This window comes from Crocuta crocuta, unplaced genomic scaffold (assembly GCF_008692635.1).
Source record: "Crocuta crocuta isolate KB4526 unplaced genomic scaffold, BGI_CrCroc_1.0 scaffold263, whole genome shotgun sequence".
Lineage (NCBI taxonomy): Eukaryota > Metazoa > Chordata > Mammalia > Carnivora > Hyaenidae > Crocuta > Crocuta crocuta.
Window position 1 is genome coordinate 1,131,219 of NW_027529541.1, and position 18,764 is coordinate 1,149,982.

Genomic DNA, 18,764 nt, shown 5'->3' on the forward strand with positions numbered 1-18,764 from the left:
AGAGAACAAACTGAGGTTTGATGGAGTGAGGGAGGTAGTAGATGGGTGATGGGTAGTAAGAAAGGCACTTGTGATGGGCTCTGCGTGTTGTATGTAAGTGATGAACCACTGAATTCCACTCCTGAAACCAATATTGTACTGTAGGTTAACTAACTAAAATTTAAATTAAAAACATCCAAATGGAAATTAAAAAAAATTAGTATGTCACTTTCTCATTTTTAGTTCTGAACCTAAGAGGACCATTTCAACCCTTATTTCAACCCCTACTTGGTTACTGCTGTAATTCTCAATAATAGGCTGATACCTCAACCTCTTGACTTTTAACATCAAAGAATATCAACTTACTAGCCCCTTTTAATTTGAGGGATTTAGACATATTTTATGGCTAATCACTTTCTTCCTGTGAGTTTTATAGATAGGTATTACTTTGTTTATCTCTCTCTTGTTTTGCCATGTGGAAACAAATTTATTTTTTTCCCTACTATGTATTCTTTAATTGAAGTATAATTAACAGTGTATGTATTCTTTAATTGAAGTATAATTAACAGTGTTATATTAGTTTCAGTTGTTCAACCTATTGATTCAACAATCTTATACATTACTCTGTGCTCGCTGTGGTAAGCGTAGTCACCATCTGTCACCATATAACATTATTAAATAATATTGACTATATTCCCCATGCTGTTCTTTTCATCTCTGAGATTTATCTATTTTGTAACTGGAAGTATGTAACTCTTAATCCTCTTTATCTATTTCACCCATTCTTCCACCACCTCTTTATCATTTTAAATAATATACATAAACCCCTTTTGTTCTGTCACTTGGGACACTGCCTTTTAATCTACACTATGTAAGACGAAACTGATGCCATTGCATTTCCCACCTTTCTCCCATCATTCCCCCTTCCTGCATCTAACCATAGCAGTGTATGTACATTGTGAGAGTCTGAAATGAGACAAGCCCATTCTCTTGAGACAAACTGTTTTCTTTTCTAGCAGTTTCTATCAAATTATGCTATATTTGGGTATTTGGGATATTGGTTAAGCACATCCTAAATCTCTATAGGATGTACAAATTTTGAGTCAAAAAAACCCCCTAAAACTACTAACATAAACTCAAAAATACAAAAGAATCTAATTTCAAATTCAGAATCTCCTGGCATAGATAATACAAATTGTGAAAACAAACAAAAATATACATAAAAGGAAGGGAAACAGCCCAAACATTCTATTCACTAACAAATTCAAGGAAAAAAAAAAAAAAAAAGAAGAATACAAGTTAGAAATGAGAGGTCAGAAATAAAACTGCTTAATGATGATCCTTTGTGCACCCTTTGCAACAAAGAAAGACAGAAGCTGAAGTACAGTTCAAACATTGCAGTTTTTTTTTTAATGTTTTATTTATTTCTGAGAGAGAGAGAGACAGCGTGAGCAGGAGAGGGTCAGAGAGAGAGGAAGATATAGATTCTGAAACAGGCCCCAGGCTCTAAGTTGGCTGTCCACAGAGCTCGAAGTGGGGCTTAAACCCACGAACTATGAGATCATGACCTGAGCCGAAGTCAGATGCTTAACCGACTGAGCCACCCATGCGCCCCCAAACAACGCAATTTTAAAATGACATTAGAATAGCAACATGTCCTGAAAAATCAAGTGAACAGGTCTTGCGGGAAAGGAAGAACGACAAACATCTGACTCTCTCCTTTTCTTTCTTAGGACTTAGGAAATGTGAAAATATGAGAAATAAACTTTATTGACCTTCCAAGAAATGTAAAAGAACCATCTTAATGTTGAAAATTTTGTAGAAATTCTATGAAATGAGGTAAAGATATGACCATAATAAAACAATATACTCATCAAAGGCTGTCATTTAACCTGTATGATAAAATGGGACACATTTAAAGAACACATTGGAGGACACATTGGAGGAAATCCAGATCACAGAAGTCTTCTGTCTGGGAAGGAGAAAGCCTGGAAGTCCAGTCAGACTGGGAGAGTTAGTAGTTAATGGGAAAGCTAGCCTCCCTCACACCCCACCTCCAGGGATATTAACCACTCCACTGAGAGGAAAGCTTACAGTGGAATCTTTGGCAGTGTATGATTTTTTTCAGTAACAAAAGACTGAAAACCACAGAATACTCCATGGGAGCAAAAGGCTTAAGTAAACCAAACCATATTCATATAATGGAAACTTCTGCCAATATTAAAATAATAGTGTAGGACAGGGATGGGCAATTATCACTCACAGGTTAATTCTGGTACACTTCCAGCCTTTGTAAATAAAGTTCATTGGAACATAGTCACACCCATTTATTTAACTACTGCCTATGGCTGTCGTTGAGCTACTGTGGCAAAATTGAATAGTTGTGACTAAGACCATTTGTTTAGGAAAGTCTAAAATATTTATCATCTTGACCATTATAGGAAAAGTTTTCTTGCTCCTGGTGAAAAAGAGGTCTATGTAATGACATGGAAATATTTTTGTGAGATAATATTAAGTGAAAGAGGAAATTATAAAACTACACAAAGGTCATATTTTTGTGTATCTAAAAGTGTGTGTGTGTGTGTGTGCATACATTTGTGAATGTAGGGAAGGATAAACATCATGATATTAGCAATGGTGATCTCTATTAGGATTACTGATGGCTTCTATTTTGTTATTATTAACTATTTTTTTAAAGTTTATCCAAAAGAAAATATTTTATCTACGTAACAACAACAAAGATATTTTTAAGACAGAAAATGTGCAAAATCAGTGAGGTGGATTTTATCATTGTTAGTATAATCATTAATCCTGATAGCTGAATTTTCAGAAAAGTAATATGGCTCCTTCTTGTGTTTTAGTAACATGGAGCTCGGCAGCCTCAAGGACTATGTGGGCCTCATTCTAGTGCAGGACAGGCTGCAAATTGTTTCAAGGTTCTATAAGTTTGATGGCTATTGTCTGGAAGGGGGACAACTGCTCATTTTCAACTCTGGTCTCACAAGCATGGAGAAACTGTTATTTTTCTGTGCTCCTTCAATCAAACATGGAACATCTGTCACAAGACTATTGTCTGATATGGCAGCAAAGGCTGCTCTCAATATAAGAGCCTAGCAGCTACGGGAAAGATGAGACAACTGCAACCAGTATGTCGATACCTGTACCAGACAGTGATGCTTAATTAAATTTTTAATAACATTAAACTTTTCAGTGTTGGGAATAAAAATCATTATATATATATATATATATATATATAGTATGTGTGTGTATGCATGTGCACGCATTATATGAGTATACAGATGCTTGTGTTTTGCCTGTCATTTGACCTAAAATAGACTCTTAAAGTAAGAATGTGATATTTGAAACATTTAAGTCTCTCTCATGATTTCAATTTTCAGTATGAACTTAAGCCTTGGAATACAAAGTTTGCTTTTTATTGTCAAGTATAGGTTTGCAAATATTGTCACAGAATATCCCCAAATTACTTGAGGGTACTGAGATTTTTGTTTGTTTGTTTTTGTTTTTGTTTTTTGCAAAAACTGAGTTGAATTCAAATCCAACTATAAAAGAATGCTGAATATTAACAAATTAGAGTAGAAGGCAGGAATTTGACAAACCCTGAATGCCTGGCACTTTTAAAAACATTCCCTGCCTATCAGTTTTGTATTTATTGAAACTGTCCCATTTCCTAAAGAATACTAAGAATAATATAAGTGAAATCTGAAGTTCACAAGGAATTACTCAATTTAGGGCATCTAAGAAGAGAGTCCTGATGTAGAAGAAAACAAGACTACTTAGGTTAAAAGCATAATCTCTGCAGTCAGAAAAATTGGGATTTAATTCTGCTTATTAGCTACCAGAAGTTGGGCAAGTTTCAAGTCCTCTGTTTGCTGAAACTGCAGGTAACTATACTTCCTGTCTCCCTCATAAGGTTGTTTTGACAATTAAATGTATTAATAATTGTAAAGGGTTTAGCACAGTGGATGGCATATATCAAAGATTATATGTAGTATGCACTGGTTAAGTAAATGGTGACAAGAATGAAGCTTATTTGGAAAGCAATAGTGGGCCATCAACATAGTCACCAAGAAGAGTCAACAGGAAAGATGCAGAGCTTAGGAAGGGAAGACAAGTATAGTTGTAAACTAAGGCATATGCCAGACACAAACTTTAAAAAAATTCCCAAAGACACAAGGCTGTTGAGAATTCCAGCTTTGGTAGAAAATGAAGAGAGACTAAAAACTGGAAGAGAGTCTCACAATAACTGAGTTGTCAGTAGAAACATAAGCAAATTTTGTTTTATTCTTACCCTGGCTATTCTAAATGAATATGAGGCAATCCATGTAGGGGACACTGAATCACTGAATTTCATTTTTTTTCTCTTTATTATTCCACAAATAACTAGTAGCCACAATATATTTTTATCATCCCATAAACTCCAACTATACCCCAAATCCCCACCATGGACACCCAAACCACTGAAAGTTGTGATACTTGTTTTAAAAGTTGTTTGACTTCAATCCATTTTCCTACCCACATATTCCTGTCATTAATATGAATTTATCCAATTTATTTCTCAAAAGTGTATTCTATCTTACAAAAGTATATAATTCCTCAGTGTTAATTAGATGTCACTTAAATCTTCCTAATGATGTACAATTGGCCTGCTTATTCATGTTGCATTTCAGTCTCTTCTGGACTGTGATTGTTTCAATCAGTGAAAAATACCATTATTAAATCCCATTCAGTAATATCAACAAGGTATCAAGCCAATTATGTAAATGTGATTTTATTTTGGTGACATTACTGGATTTGGGATCAGTATGTAGAGCTCCAATTATCCACTTTGAACCTGACCTTAAAAACTTGAGGACAAAAATATTTCTCAATTTAAGTATTTTGTTAGAGAATAAATAAATATCCTCTTATTTCACTATGGTTTGTAAAACCTATTCTCAATTATATCAGCTCTACATAATTACCTACGTGGTGCTTAAAACACACACACACATACACACACGCACACACATACACATACATTTCCATAATGTGGTTTACGCCTTTAAGTCCTTTATAAAATTTTATCTAACTACATGAAAATTCATCATCCAACCTTGACCTACTCTGAACAAAAAAGGAAAAAAAAACCCAAAAATATGAATTCATAGAATTCTATAACCAGAATAAAGATTTGCTATGGCCCTTCTATAATTGTATGATTTTAAGGGAGAAAATTACCCAGATGCTGACGTCAATAAATAAGGTCAAATGAGTTAGTACCAACAGCTTTTCTTTGATAAGAGTGTCTGGAGAGAGGGCACTTTGGCGGCTCAGTCAATTAAGCATCCAACTTCCCCTCAGGTCATGATCTCATGGTTTGTGAATTCCAACCCCGCATCGGGCTCTCTGTTGTCAGCACAGAGCTCATTTTGGATCCTCTGTGTCCCCGCCCCTGCCTTTACCCTGCTTGTGCTTTCACTGTCTTTCAAAAATAAACAAACATAAAAAAAGAGTGCCTATAAATGAAGAGGAAAGCTCTTGAGAAAGACAGTTATACACGCCTAACGTTAGAGTAAATAAATTGATAGAAAAAGTAAGCATCTCTTTAGGTTGGTCTATTTCCTCTCATCATCAGGAAAATCTAACTTGTATCCTATCATAGAGGTAGACTGTCAGACTGTTTATATCAAAACCCACCTTCAGTGACAAAACAGCCACATGAGAAGAGATACAGTTGTTGAAAATCATTTGCAATGTCTAACACAGAGTTTCTTTGAGTATCAAAGGTTATTGTGAGTGACCAAGAAGTCATTAAAGTTCCCTGCAGATTGACTAAACTTTAAACAAGTTGCTTTCTGACTCTAAGCCCCTAACTTCCTTTTCTTACAGCAGTTTAATTGTAAAGGCAATGGAAATGGTTTTTTTTTCCCTCTGTCCAAAGCCTCTTAGCCTCTTACCAGCTTTATAAGATGTTCCAGAACTGTCTTTCTCAAGTCCCTGAGATCTAGCTCTTTGTAATGTAATCTCAATGAAGATAGCACCCCTATCTGCTAGTTTCTGTGGGAGGTTAGGAGTCTAATTTGGTCAAGAGATTTACTCCAAATTGTAAAATTACTTCCTGCTGTGAAGAAAGAACAAAATTTGCTTTTCCTTTAGGTAGGGCTAATTAGCAAAAAGAGATGACCCATGATCCTCTCCAACCCCAGGTGTTAAAACGTATCCAAACTTTTGTTTCAGCAGAATTAGTTTATCTGTTCCATCTCTCCTCTTGGAGGCAATCTTACCAGAATAAAATCAACTCTTGTCTGTTTGTCTTGTCCTGTGAGATCGACAGATCTGTCTGTCTATCTATCTATCTATCTATCTATCTATCTATCTATCTATCTATCATCATCATCTACCTATTTTCCTTCCTCCCTCCTTCTCTTAGTTTCTTCCTTTCTTTAACAGAGGCACAGTGGTCCTGGATTCTTATAGTTTGTTCTATAATTTGGAGCAAGTTACATGGTTAAACTTAATTTCTTATTTGTAATTAACTACAGCACCTCCAAGCAAAGTGGTTGTCAGGGACATAGAAGATAATGCATAGAAAGTGCTCAGTAAAGTTTAGGGATAAGGAAGTCTAAGGGTTTGAATAGGCAATTACAGAAGATAGTCTGCCAGTTAACACTTGAAAAAATGTTCCATTTAAATTGTAGTTTTTTTAAATGAAAGTTGAAACAGTAAAATGTAGTTTCCAGCAATCAAAGTAGCATGGATTTTTTTTTTTAATATCTCTATAGAATTGGCAAGTTTTTGGTAAAGCAAATATTCTCACAAACTAGGGGTAGAAATATAGATTGCTATTATCTTTCTGGAGGACAATATGACAATAAGTATCAGAAATCTTAAAATTGTGCCTACCTAGAAATTCTGCTTTTAAGGAGAAGAGTTTGACATTGGTAAATATTAGTCGATGCTAATGTTTATCCCAGCTCTAACATTGAAAAATAAAACCAACTTATAAAACCAAATTATAAGAGATAATTTAAATAAATCACTGTAAAAGGACATATGGGAATATACTATATAAACATTTAGAATCATATTTGAGAATATTTTATCGCTTGAGAAAATTTTTATGATAAAATGGAAGCAAAAACAAAGTAAAATAATTTATACATTGTAATCCATATGTTTCATTTCAAGAGAGCTAGCTAGTGGTCTAAAATATATAATACAAAACTTTAATGGTGCTGATCATCTATGCAGTTTTCTTCCATTTCATAACTATTCACAAAATATGCAAAAATGATCAAAGTAATCAGCTTTGGTATTTATCCTCTAGTTCAAAAGCAGTATTTTTTCAGACAATTATTTTTCTAATAGTCATTGAAATGAGTATTTCTGTATTGTTCAATGTCTTTTTTATTTTTTAAGTTGATTTATTTATTTTGATTGGGGAGGGAGGAGCAGAGAAAGAGAATCCCAAGCAGGCTCTGGGCCGGTAGCATGGAGCTTTGATGGAGCTCAAACTCACAAACCATGCTCAGTCAGATGCTTAATCAACTGAGCCACCCAGGAACCCCTTGATGTCTTCTACTCAGGCATTCCTTATTGCTTTCTTTTAGCTTTATCTTACTTTATTCCTATGAATGCTCATCAACTCCTTTTAATAAGTCTATAGTAAATTACATTATCTCCCAATTAATATAATATCCCTCCCTATGTTTTATATTTGAAAAACTATTCTGTACTCCAAAAGGACATTTTATTCCTTAGGCATTTTCTTCATTAATGTTTCAAATAATATTCCTAAAATTAGATAATACTATTTAATGTTCCCATAGAATCAGTATACCACGAAACAATTTAACTAGTACACTGCTGAGGTGGAAGTTAGCAGGTGCCTGGAATACAATCTTTTTTATTTTTTTTTGACTCTTTTAATAAATGCATTTGACTTATTGGTTTATTTCTATTCTACACATAAATAGAACTGAAAGCCACTGACTGCCTATTAAGAAAACCAAAACCAAAACAGAAAACCTCTCATCTAAGAACTGTCAAAAAAAGATGGACTCACCACAGGTTGGTGACGATGTTAATAAAGACTCCTATGAAGGGTTTTATTGCTCAGAAGACATAAAATTAGTGTATTACTGCTTTCTTCTTTAAATTAGCATTTTCCTTTAAGTTCCTAATACTCAGTTTTATTTAAAGCATGCTTATATGATTGAATTAGTTGACATAATGGCATATGGTTAAATTATTACATGTGACTAATGTGGAGACACACAGGAAACTTTAAATATTGATAGACTAAAAAGCACCATGAAAAAGAAAACTCAGACCAAATTGCCCTTTGACTGAAAATTAAAATGACACCTGGAAAATATAACTACTCTTTTCAAGGGATAGAACCCAAATCTAATAATCTCCTTAATTAATATCATTTTGGCTTAAAGTAGGATAGTTTATCTAATTTACGTAAAGGAATAGGCAGTACCAACTCATTTATGTGGCATGTATACTTATTTTCTCTAATACTATAGTCATAATTATAATTTTAGAATGGGTAATTTTTTAAGTGTGATAACACTTTTTCACCCTAAAAAACCTCTCATTTGAAGTTGGATTAATATAAAGATTTCTGATAATACAAACTTGAAAGCTAAGGTAAAGCTGATGGAATTCTATAGAATTCTGAGTGATATGGATTACTTAGATACCTGATTTTTTATTTTGAAATGTGAGATTTATAGAACAATTTCAAAAATAGTAGAGTTCACTTATACTTTCACCCAGATTCCTCTATTGTTAACAGCTTATAAAATCATAGAACAATGATAGAAACTAGGAAATTGCATTGATAAAATATTTTAAACTCAAGACTTAACAGACACTGAATTTCACCAGTTTCCCACTAATATACTTTTCAGGTCTAGAATCTAATCCAGCATCGTATATTGCATTTAGTTGTCATATTTCCTTAGGCTACTCCAATCTATAACAATTCCTCTGGCTTTCTCTTTCTATTATGACTTCAACAATTTTAACAGATACTGGTCAGTTATTTTATAGAATGTCCTTCAGTTTGGGCTTATCTGATATTTTTCATGACCAGATTGAAGTTATGGATTTTTGATAAGAACAGCGCAGAAGTGGAGCACCTGGGTGGCTCACTTGGTTAAGTGTCCGACTTTAGCTCAGGTCACCATCTCCTGGTCCATGAGCTCAAGCCCTGTGTCAGGCTCTGTGCTGACAGCTCAGAGCTTGGAGCCTGCTTCAGAATCTGTGTCTCCCTCTCTATCTCTGCCCCACACCTGCTTACACTCTATCTCTCTCTCTCAAAAATAAATAAACATAAAAAAAGAAGAGCACAAAATTGACACTGAGCCATTCTTAGTGCATTCTACCACAAGATACATGATGTTATTCTGAAGTATTGTATCCTTGTTTTTCAGAGTAAGTATGTTCTTGGAAACATGGCAGAGGTAACTGTTGGCAAGTGACTATCCCTAAATGTTGTTCAGCCTGAATAATTCATATTTATGACTGTGAAGCCTGATCAAAAATTATCAATAAGAAAAATATCCATGTTTTTGGCAGTTAACTCCTCATTTTACAAATGTCAAAATACAGATACCAACATCTTTCTATTAAGCTGAAAGTGAGGCTAATATAGAGTATGAATAAACAAACAAACAAACAAACAAACAAAAACCCAACTAGAATGGCGCATCTTCAGTAGAGAAATCTCTGTATTGATATATGGAACTTTGGGGGAGGAGGGAACTTCTACAAAATATATATATTTCTGTTACCAGGCACAGTGTGAGTTTAAAGCTATAAGGAAATTAATGTAACTAGTATTTTTATATTAATTCAGAGCAACTCTAAGAAGAAGTATGTTCATAACTATACATATTAAAGAAAAAGATCTAATATTGAATTTGAAAAGATGTCTAATTTGGTTAAGTGAGTAGGGTATAAAAGAACCCATTTTCAAAAGCATTTCTCCAGATCCCAAATTAAATATAAAGAACAGGGTAAATTAAGGTAAACTGAAATGTTTTTAGTATTTAAATTTTACTATCACTCTTACTACTGAAAGTCCCCCCACCCACTATTTGACTTAAGGACCAGGTTCCCTTTATATAACTGACTGCAATTTATTTTTTTTTTAAATGGAGTAGCCAGGTATTAATAGTTTAATAGTAACAACTTATAGTTTGCAGGTAGAGAAAATGCAGATAGAGTTTGGTGGACTCATAAATTCCTGTTTTGGACCATCCCCAAGTCCAGGTAAGAGTCAAATAACTTAGCTAAAACCCACCTTCTACTTGATTCCAACTAACTGCTTCTCACTCTATCCCCTTTGAACTGTGGCTGGGCCCTGCTAATGAAGCTGGGTCAGTGATTCAGTGGCTAACAAGAGTTCTTTAATGCTTTCAACTTGTCTGACAGGGATTTGGGATTCTAGGATATTAAACATGTCTGATTTCATAGTGAGAAGCCCTTATATAGGAGTGTGAATTGTCCAAGTACAAGACCTTCAGCACAGCTCACAATAAGGATAACCACTTCCTGGGTTTCAAACTAAGGACACCTACATTTTGAATTATATTTTGATTATACTAAAAGCAAGATTTGTTGTCCATGAAAATGTTTGCTATTAACCTTCCAAATATGAAAATCCATGTGTGCTTTTAAATCAAGAATTCAAAATCCAGGCTTATACAATTTGCTGACTTTATTACAACCATCACAGAGTATCCAATCTAACATTGCCCATTGAGAGGCAAATTTCTTTCTTTTCTTTCTCTTCTGTCTCCCCTTTCTTTCCTCTTTCTGTCCTTCTTTCTTTCTTTCCTCCTCCCTGCCTTCCTCTCTTTCGTTTTTTCTTTGAAAAGGAAAAGGTAATAATATAATCTCCTCACTGTGGGTTCTTCAGGGGAAGGTGTCCCAGTAGCTTCAGGCTCCCCATTTACCCTCTATTACTCCTACTTAGTTATTTTCTGAGCTTTTCCAGACACTGTGTAACCCTAGTGCCTCTGTCCTCTGTTTTCTTTGTTAATGTCAGATTAGCTAAGTCTGTTCCTGCTCATGTCAAAAATGAAAGATAAAATGATCACCACACATATACTTAAGGCACTTTAAGAAGAGACTAAAGGACAAAAACAATAATAATTACAATGACTGTGTTTTCCCTTGTTCTGGCTGGCAAAAGAAACTTACAGGGTGGTCCTACCAACACCCTTCAGTTACCCACTTAATAGACATGGGCCATAGAAGGAGAAAGGAAATGTTCATACTGTCATAAAAGAGATTTAGTCTTCCCATTGTAATGACCTTAGATGTGATCTGCATGATTCTTCCACAAAAATTAAATTAATATGATGTTCCTCTCATATCATTGAACATACTTCAAATTACTATATATATTAAATACTATATACTATCTAGTGTTATTTAACTATTTATTTAAAATCAATTTCCATCTAAAAAGGATTTGAGGTGGCCAACTTGAAGAGCATAATACAATTAAGTTGATTTAAGAGAGAAGTCCAGAGCCAAAAAAAGAGACCAAATAAAACATGCCAAGTACAAATGCTAATATAGTTGTTATTACACATCAAGAATTTGATCTCCATGGTAATTTTACCTAAGTCATTTAAAATTTTTATGTTTTAATATTAAAAATATTGTACACACAAGCAAAAAATGTGCATGAATTAAAACAATATATATGAGTTTATTTGTAATTGGATTTGTGCTGGAAGGTAAATACCCCAGCTACCAAAGCAAGCATTTAAATAAACCACTAGGTTATAATACCTATATTAACTTCAGCTTTTTTGATATTTCCTCCCTATCATTATATGACTGATACCTGACAGGTAAAGTGGAAAAGCCGTGCTGAGATTTGTAAGTACACACATTAATAACTATAAAAAAAGCTTCATGTCATAGAAAAATATTACATTGTCTCATTTTTTCTTAGTTTTATTTAAAAACAAAACTACAGAAAGGATATTCCAGTAACCTGCAATAAATTTATTACTAAAAGCACCATCTGCTGGTTACTAGAAATGGATGCATTTCAATCTGTCTTCAGATTCTTTGATAAAAGAATAGAAAAACATTTCTTCTCTTGCATGCCTGCACAGATTCCCCCTGCATATTGAAGTTACAAGCCTAGAGAAACAGGAGGTAGATTTTATTGGTAAAATGTTTTAGTCTATGTGTGTGTGCGTGCAATGGAAATCAATTTTACAGCTTGCCTTTTATTGGAAAGCTTAGGTATATAAATGAGAGTATTTTCTCTTCTAAATCAGTCTTACATAACCAAAAGGCAATTGTTAGTTCAGTAAGTGCAGAGGCCTCCCCCACGGGAGACATTACAAAATCTAAATTGAAGGGTTTTAACTGGTCCAGCCTATAGCCTGATTCTAGCCCACAGTAGGATTCTAAATAAGTGTTGGTTGGATGTAGAGAGGGAAAATAAATTCATGACTATGGCTTGATATAAGACCAAACTGGGGGAAAACGTTCATATTTTATATTCATTAGATAGATATTTTTAACTATGCCAAAATTTGATGTGTGAATTTAACATTAGCAAGGGAGGAGTAATGCTTTTTATTTTTAAAGAAAGATCATCATGCAAGGAATAAATTTAGAATTATTGAGATTTCAAAAAAAAGATATTAATTCAGGGAAGAACAAAAGACTTTTAGTATAAGCATTTGACCTCATGGATTATAAACATAGAAGAAAGAAATCTTCCGTTGCTACATAGTTTTTTTTTTGCAAATTCAATAGAACTCATTTTCTACAGTCTCTTGAGAGGAGCGAATTTGATTATTTCAAATTAATATTTAAGATATGAAATTTTGAGCTATAGAAGAAATTTTTTCTTTTCTTAAATCAATTTCTCCCCATTACATATTTTACAAAATGAATTTCATGGGTGATCAAGGTAAAATGAAGTCACACAGGTATAACTGGTAGAGCTGACATTTGAATTTAGGCTCTTTTTATACAAATGTATTGTTTTTCAAATTTATGAAGAAGGCTCTCAATTATATCAGTACATTTTTCTGAGAGGAGGAAGGGAATGAGTAGATGAGTATAAATACAACTTACCCTATGTATGAGTAACCTCCTAAGCTTTACTCTGATGGTACTTTACCATTTCTCTTAGGTGATCCAAATATAACTCTTTAAGTAAAATAAATTGACATTAGGAACATTTACTAAGCTTCTGGCCTCTCTAACCACTTGAGAATAAACTCCAAGCATTTAAAGATGTGATTCTGTATCATCATTGAACTAATAACGATTCTGCTTTCATTAAATGATAGGGCAAGTTTAACAGTTCATTCAACAGATAGTTGCCCAAATGTTGGAACATTTCTGAATTCAACGGGAAGAAAAAAATGTATTCATACCAATTCTGTAGTATCTGATAAAAACAGGTGTTTGACATGGATTTAGGAAGAAACTGCTCTTGTCAGGAACACTTACCTAGTTCTAGGGCAAAATTAACCCTCACAAACCCTAATATCAATAAGGCATCTTTATCAAACAACTGTCAAAATTAGTTTCAAAACGTAAAATATCTAGAGTCCACACACAATTTTCAAAATACATCTGATTTTGTATTTGTTTGCCAGAGAAGGTCCAAGACTGATAGTTGGCATTTTGGAATGATGAGATCTCTCCCTCTCTCTCAAACAACTTGTTTGTTACTGATAACCAGTTGCACAAATTAGAAATGTTGGCATCCAATATCTGCTACATATTTACATCAGTAACAAAAACACCATAATAGTAATAATTTTAGTGGAAATTCATCCATTGTCTATCCGACATCATGGTCTCTCAAAAGTATCCAGAAGTTCCTTGAGAGAACCACCCTTTTCTCATGTGCTGAAGTCACATGGTTTGGGTGGCACTGACTTCTGGGGAGAGCTCTGATTTTCATACACCCTCTTGTGTTTTACCTGTCTTGCCATAGTGTGTGGTAGCCCACTTCTCTGCAAATCGGTGTATGGCAATCTCCTGTCCACTTTGCTTTCTGACTAAAGTTATTCCGAAGAGAGTAAATCCCAGAACTTCCCTCCCCAGAATGGATTTGGTGGCTGGACAAAAAGGTTGTCACTCTAAACCAGGACACCAGCACCTTCATTATTGTCTGCACCATGGTGAGAGCATGAAGAGATCTAGGCTTTAGATAAAATTGCTGCTGCAGAAGAACAGAGAATTCAAAAACTCCTGAGTCCAGAGCCACGCTGCCCTAACCCTTGCCGGGTCTCTCTGTTGCAAGAGCCAACCATTTCTCTTTATTGCTTATGCCAATTTAATTTTTCTGCTGCTTGGAAACAAACACATAATCACAATGGCAATGATGGTAGTTTCCATTATTTAATTATTTTCTAATTGAAAGGCATCACTTCCCAAAATGCTGTCCTGGAAGGCAGATGCTTAATTATTACCTTCATTTCATTGATAAAGAAACAGATTTGGAGAGGCTAAATGACTTGTTTAAGTTCACACATCTAATAAATTATCAGAACTACAATTCAAATGTCATCTTTCTGATTATAAAGTCCATACTTTTTTATAAACATTTATTTATTTTTGAGAGAGAAAGAAAGAGCGAGAGTTGGGCAAAGGTAGAGAGAGAGAATCCCACACAGGTTCTGTGCTGTCAGTTAAGAGCCTAATGTGAGCCCAAACCCACAAGCTGTGAGATCATGACCTGAGCCAAAATCAAGAGTTGGACGCTTACTTGGGGTGCCTGCATGGCTCAGTCAGTTAAGCGTCCGACTTCGGCTCAGGTCATGATCTCGTGGTTCATGGGTTCAAGCCCCGCATCAGGCTCTGTGCTGACAGCCAGTTCAGAGCCTGGAGTCTGTTTCAGATTCTGTATCTCCCTCTCTCTCTGACCCTTCCCGGCTCATGCTGTCTCTCTCTCTGTCTCTCTCTCAGAAATAAATAAAACATTTTAAAAAAATGAGTTGGATGCTTACCTGACTTGAGCCACCCAGGTGTCCCTAAAGTCCATACTTTTTTACACCTTATACTATGGGTTTCACCATTATTAGCTGTGTGACCTTGGGCAAGTTATTTAAGCTCCTGGGTCTCAATTTCTTCAAACATGAACTTAGAAAAATAATAGTTCCTAATTTATATGAGGATTAAAGAAGTTTATATATATGAAATGCTTATAAAAGTATGTGTATAATAGTAATCACTCAAAAATATTAGAGTTTATTAAAATTACTAGTGAAACTGTTCATTTGTACATTGGGGCACACAAATGAATTGTGCCCCGGTGGCCCAACCACCATCAGAAATCTAAACCTAAGCCTGCACTTATAGAAGACACCCATCAAAGAAACCTAATTAATTAATCATGGTCCTTATGACAGTCCTACAACTGAGCTATGTCTAGCTTACTTTACTCTAGAAAATAGGACCTGCTGGCTTTATCCAGAAATCCCCATCTCTTACGGAATAATTACCAGTGTCTACTTCCAAGGCTCTGTAAAACTTACTCTTGCCCAAAATCTCTGAGGAATAGTGTTCCATTGCTTATCAGTCACTATACTTCCCTAATCCAGGGATTGCTTTCTTTTGAATAAAGGACACAAAATTTGTTACTAAATTGTTTGTTCTGCCATTTGATACCAGGCTTACATTTATTAGTTTTCATTAAAAAGTCCTCAGGTTAAGTTTCCTAACCAGCAGAATACAGATATTTTCAGGCATTTCATCGTTGCCTAAAACCAGCTCTAAACAAGTCTCAGCTGGAAACACTGGATTTTCATGGAGCTCACATAAGAATGGCTACAATCTTTCTGGTTTTATCTTTTTATCCCATGTGCATTTGACTTTATTGATTTTTCCTTCAACATAAATTTATTAAAAATTTAGCTTGTGTTAAGGAGTTTTGGAGCAGGGGATGGCATAGTAAACACCAAGCAGATAAGGTTTTTACTTTCAAGGAGCTTAACAGTCTTGTGGGGTACAGGAGATAAACACTTAAATAGGTAAGCTCACACACAATAAATGTATTTTTGACAACAGTGTTATAAAAAGTGTTAAGTATATAGTGATAGCAGACAAATGGAGGCTCAAGCATTTGAAGCAAGATGGGGGGGGGGCGGTCCCCTGAAGATGAGTTTTTTATCAAGAACTAGCTTCATCTGGAGAAAAGCATTTAGGAGAAAGACCACAGCAGGCACAACAGCCATGAAGCAGAAAGCGACTTTATGGTTTCAGACAACTCTAACATCGTCCTGTAGCAGGAGAGAAGTAAGGAATGGATAGTCATGGAAGTAGCTGGAAAAGGTGACACAGAACACATCACACTGCATTTTGTAAGCCATTTTATAGATTTGCTCATTCATCGCAAGCGTCTCAAGACAGTGGTATGATTTCATTTTTTTAAAAAGAAGTCACTGTTCTGTGGAGGTAAGATGAAGGAGAGGCATACTAGTAAATTTGTGAAGAATAATTAGAAAGATATAGGTGTGATCTTGACAGCAAACTACTGCCTTGGAGAGTGTGATAGTAAAATGATAGAAAGTAGTTGAACCAATAATTATTGAAGAATCTCAAGTAAGGGGAGGCTGGGTGGTTCAGTCAGTTGGGGCATCCTATAGTTGACGTTGGCTCAGGTCAGGATCTCATGGTTCTTGAGATTGAGCCCCACATCGGGCTGTGGGCTGACAGCACTGAGCCTGCTTGGGATTCCTTTTCTCTCTCTTTCTCTTCCCCTCCCCTGCTCTCTGTTTAAAATAGCTGCTAGGCTGACAGCTAATCCCTTCTACAGAGAAATTCAAGAAGCTGCTTGGAAGTTAGATACCACTCTTCCTTCCTCATATCTAAACCCCAAGCTAGTGACTGACAGTCTCCAAAAGACTGTTCCCCTAGACACAGAATATCTTTTGTATCCAAATCCCTGTCTCAGTCTCTGTCACTAGGCCACCTAAAATAAAACAGCTGGGCAGTTAGCAAAGGACAAAATATTTCCAGGACGTTTCTCATTCTTCTGGCCAAAGCAACTTTTACTTTACTTGTACTAGAGCTAGAGCTGGTTATGTAGATAGATTATAGATGGGAATTCAGTTTGGGACATGGGGTTTGAGACCCTTATAAACCAGTCAAGTGGAGATGTCAAGTTGTTGCTTAGCTGTAGAAAGCTCTGGACCTCAGAAAGGAAAAGAAATAAAATTACATTGTATGGATGTCATAAAACAGAAATGCAGCATGGGAATGGGAGAAAGGATAGCATGAAAACAGGGTCAAGACTTCCCTCAAAGATTTGAAATGATCAGTGAGCCATTTGCTAACAGAATTCTCTCCACTTTTTCTCTGAGGGCCCTTTTCATGTCGAGGTTTGGGAAATGTACTCTCTTTGTTTGTTTTTGTGAGGGTACTCTTTCTGAAGGGATAGCAACTATTTTTGCAGCTTTCAACTTTTTGTAGTATGTACTAGAAAAAATTATGTGCAAGGCTTTTTGTTGTGATGGTGGTGGTGGTTTTTCCCCTAATCTGTACATCAGTTTTATTCTAAAAGTAGAAATATTAGAGGCCATGTTTAAATCACTCATAGTTTACCTTTTTATCATCAAAGTACCCCTCTCCCTTTCTCTACTTTGAATAGGATCTATAGAATCCAATCTTACTTCCAGCCAATAAGATGAAAGATACTGCATTGTGTTGTATCGGACTAGTTTCCCTTTTTTCTGTTGCCATGTTGTCACAAAAATCTCATGCATACCTTATGCAGGTTTGAGACCATCATGTGACATTTTTTTTCACTAATTTTGTTTATGAGTTTCTGTTTTCCCTCTCATGCCAGTTTTAACTACAGAACGTAAAGTGTTTCCAAAACCCTGGGTCTGAGCTGTCTCTGCTACAAGACACATCGTATGCAAAAGGAAGGCTTTTGTTGTCATTCCATCTTGTATTTGAATCTATGATTCTCTCCTGTAAAGGAGTGGGGAAAGGATTTGCTTCCTAAATTAAATTAGAGAACATCTCTATACATGGAAGCAAGTATACCAATCAGGCTATTTATTTTAAACTATTTCTACATTCTACAGAATCAAAGGGTAACGATGTGTGAATCAAATAACTTGTAGGCCTAACTACACTGTACAAAATATTAAAAGTTATAAAAGACTAAAAAATAAAGATGGAATAACCTCCTGAGAATAGGATACAAATTGTATTTATATAACTTAAAGACTTTTAGCTCCTCCATCTTCCCAGTATCACACTCTTTTTGGGTGGGTGTAGAGCTCTTTTTTTTCCAAGATAATTAGTAACATATCAATAACAATGAAGAGCTATTTGGCTATATATAATAAAGACTGTTATGTAAAACGGTTCCTTAGTCATGGTACATTTTATATTTGAAAAAGTAATTTAAATTCTTTATAGGGTACAGAGAGAAAGGAAGAACAAGAGGTCATAAATTGGATGAGTAGGGATTAAAAAGAAAGTTGAGAGGTCCCTTATGCTTCTATGTGATTGCAACATTTTGGACTGATAGCATTTGTCATTTGTCTTCTATTATTCCTTTGTTTAATCAGAAGCAGGCCTAGCTTCTCTGACAGAATGTTTTTGGGGGACAGAATGCCCAGTTATATTCAAATGGTTATGCCCTTCAAAAATGCTCTCAGTAGCTGGAATGTAGAGGGGAAAATGTAAGGAGAAATGCAAGTATACATTAATAAAAAGGGGGGGAGGGGAAACAGAATAAAGAAAAGTAAGAATGCAGC

The 18,764-nt window shown here is 35.1% G+C and overlaps 1 protein-coding gene and 1 pseudogene across 1 annotated transcript in view; one reads left to right on the top strand and one right to left on the bottom strand.

The window, feature by feature from the left end:
- Positions 1-3,093, top strand: part of LOC144229345 (large ribosomal subunit protein uL10 pseudogene) — a 52,552-nt pseudogene extending 49,459 nt beyond the window's left edge.
- Positions 1-18,764, bottom strand: part of LRRTM4 (leucine rich repeat transmembrane neuronal 4) — a 699,153-nt gene that overhangs the window by 488,172 nt on the left and 192,217 nt on the right. The window lies entirely within an intron of this gene.